We start from the raw sequence: 3261 nt of genomic DNA on the forward strand, positions 1-3261 counted from the left end.
GGCCTGGGGAGCCCCTCCCCCTCCCCGCCCCCTCCCCCCCAGCTGTAGGGAGAAAGGCACTGGTGCACAGGGAGGCCAGCGTGACCAGTGTGGAGAGAACAATCCGGAGGGGTGGGCAGGTGACCCTGAGACCGTGAAGGCCACTCCCCACCCCCCACAGGCTGCCTGTAAAAGAAGCCAGTACACAACTCAGGACCCCCAACCCCAGAATTCCATGGTCCAAGCAGAAGGGCCTCAGAGAACAGAAGTCCATCCACCCTCCCGGCCCGAGAGCTCAGACCAGACCAGTTTCCGAGTGGACCCCACCGGGGATCAGGGGGGAGGGTCTCACCTTGACTTTCACCCTTTGTCCCGATGAGGGTCTGGGCAAGTCTCCAGGAAGGGGCAGCGCGGGGGTCCATGGGGGCAGGTGCAGGCCCTGGGGCTGCGATTCCCTACCTCCCCTCCCCCACTGGCTCAGGGACTTCTTAAGTAGTGTTGTTTGAGGGAGGGGGCAATTCCTTGCAGGAAAGGGTTTCCTCGGGCTTCCCAGACAAGGGACAGTCCCCCACCCTCACCCCAGTCTGAGCCCTGGGACCCAGCGCGGAGGCCTACGCGGCTCCCCGGGTCCCTCCCGTGTGACAGACATTAGGGCCTCATTGTCGGTGGTCACTGCCCATGCCGCTGCCTCCCCCACGTGGCATCGTCCTTCCAGCCAGAAAGGTCCCAGAAGGGAAGGCCCCCAGCGGGCCCAGATCCGGCTTCTGTTCCGTGCTCTGGCTTACTTTCCGGCGTGGGAACACACCCCCGCGTTCTCCCATGGGGCAGCCTCACCCGGCCAGCACCGTGCGTGCGGCCAGCGGGGCCCGCCCGGCCAGGACTGAGGTCAAGGGGAGCAGAGCAGGGCCTTCCGGGGGGCTGGGGGGACAGGCGGCCTGTGGGCGGTAGGGAGCAGGTGCAGCGGGCACCCACTGAGTGCAGGGGCAGCTCTGACCTCAGCGGGGCAGTTTGCCAGTGAGCTCCCTGAGCGAAACCCGGGCCCTGTCCTTCCGGACGCACGCCCAGGAGCATTAGTCGGCCAGGGCCAAACCTCAGGGCACTTCCCAGCTTCCGGAGAGGCTGCCTGGCAAGGAGGGTGTGGACCCGGCCCAGCGGATGACACTGTGTTCATTCAAAGTGCGCTGCTGGCCTGACCCTTCCCACGCCAGGGCGGCGGCTCTCCGCACCCACCCCCTCCACCCCCTCCGAAAGNCCCCCACCCTCCCGCGGGCCCACCGGGGCCGCGCCGACCCTCAGAGCAGGTGCTCTGAGCAGGCTTTCTCTTCTGGGAAATGGGGACAGTAACACTTTTGTTAGATTAGGGAACACGTGGAAAGTGCTAGAACAGTACCCTGGGGGGCCCTGTCCTCTTCCCTGGGTCCTCCTGGCGTTGGGCACAGAGCGACTCCCATCGCCTGCACAGCCCAATGGGAAGAGGCCCTCGGAGCTGTGGGTGCTGGAGGGTCGCCCGAGAGGGGCGGTGGGCGGCTGAGTCAGGGCTGTCTCCTCCCTCCGTCCCAAGGGTTTATAGGAGCGGGAGGGATTGCTGGCTCCTCCCGGCTCCTCAGAAGGGGTCTCTGGGGGCCGGGACCGATCCAGAGGACCCGCCTTGCAATGCCCCCCGACCGGGCTGTTCGCAGAGGGGTTGGACCGAGCCCCCTGGGGGCGGTGGCCACACTCCGGGCCTCACACCTGCAGGGCGGGTACAGTGAAAACCAGGTCCCCATCCAAAAAGTACTAAAGTTTTCAAGCCGGTGACAAAGGAGCATTAAGCTGAACGCAGGACCTTCTAGGTGCAGGACCTGGAAGCTGGCCCTGGGACGACGCTGCCCTGCCCGCCCTCGCTGGGCGGCCTCGGCGAGTCCCCTAACCTCTCAGAGGGCGGCCCTTCCAGGCTCAGCGACAGGAACAAGGGCCGCGCCGGCTCGCACGACGGGCTCGGGCCAGGCCTGTGCAAATGGCGTCAGGTGTCAGCTGCCCAGCGGTCCCCACTGGTGTGACCGGAGCTGGGGCAGGGTGGGGCGAGTGCGAGGGGCAGGAGAGGCCGGGGGAGGCCGCCCCCCGCCGGTCCAGGGCTCCTCTTGGCCCCCACTGGCGGGGGCCCCCCCGCGGGNTGGGTGGGTGGCAATCAGGCTGAGGGTTCCAGGGGGTTGGGGGTCGGGAGCCGGGCCCACCGAGGCAGCTACACCACCAACAGCCCCTGGCCTGGGGCCTGAGAGCTCCGTCCACCAGAGGCCCCGTGGGGAGCCCGCCGGCTCCTGCCCCCTTCTGAGCAGTGTTAGCCTGGAGCCCATTTGGGGAGCCCTCTGGGGAGGGGAGCTGGGAGGGGTGCCTGAGGAATCAAGGGGCTGACCCAGCAAGCCCAAGGGAAGACCTTGCAGGGGGCGCCCCCTTTGTGCCGTCGGACAGCCACCAGGACGGCTTCCCGCCGGGCACGGGGCACCCCGGTGTGGATTTGGGCCGCACCTCAGGGGGAGCTCGGGCTCACCAGGCTTCCGGGCCCGGCAGGTGCCGGACCCCGTGGGCCGGACACACATACCCTCTGTGTCCCTGATGGTCCCCTGCCGAGGCGGGGGCTGCGCTCTCGGATCTGCAGGAAATAGAGTGGGGGTCTCGGAGGAGTTAGGGACTCTGTGGAGGTCATACTGCCAGCCAGTGGGGTTCAAACCCAATCTGTCTCCTGTGCCCCAAGGTCTGGGGCAGGAAGTGGCCCCACCCAAACGAAGGGGGAGGGGCTGTGCTGGGCTTTGCCTCTGGTCTGTGGCGTCAGACAGCGTGGGTCAGAGCCAAGTTTACTAATATTTATCCGAGGGTCACATCTGGGCTTCACACAGAGCTTGCCTGAGGGGACCCCCCTTCTTCCCCCGGAGCACACAGACTGGTCTCCAAACTTCCGGCCAAGGTCACTGGCTGTCCTGTCCCACTGGGCCCAGGCAGAATGAGAGCACCTCTCCGGAAGGTCCCTCTTGAGGTCATGCCCACAACAGCGAGAGGCTGGGCCCCGGATGCCCTTGCCGAACCAGCCCTGGGAACAGCTGCCTGTGAGGAAACCGTGCGTCACAGCTGCATGTGCCTGGGGCTCGATACTACCCTCTTCCTGTGGGAGGTGGCACTCAGGGACAGCCTGACTTGGGGTTCCCTGCTTCCCCTGCTCTGCTCCTCTGGGCCTCTTCCAGGAAGCCCCTTCGGGTTGCCAGGCGGGGCATGCCCTAAGGACAGCTCCCACCGGCTTCATAACTGCTG

The sequence above is a fragment of the Crocuta crocuta genome, unplaced genomic scaffold, assembly GCF_008692635.1.
Source record: "Crocuta crocuta isolate KB4526 unplaced genomic scaffold, BGI_CrCroc_1.0 scaffold653, whole genome shotgun sequence".
NCBI lineage: Eukaryota > Metazoa > Chordata > Mammalia > Carnivora > Hyaenidae > Crocuta > Crocuta crocuta.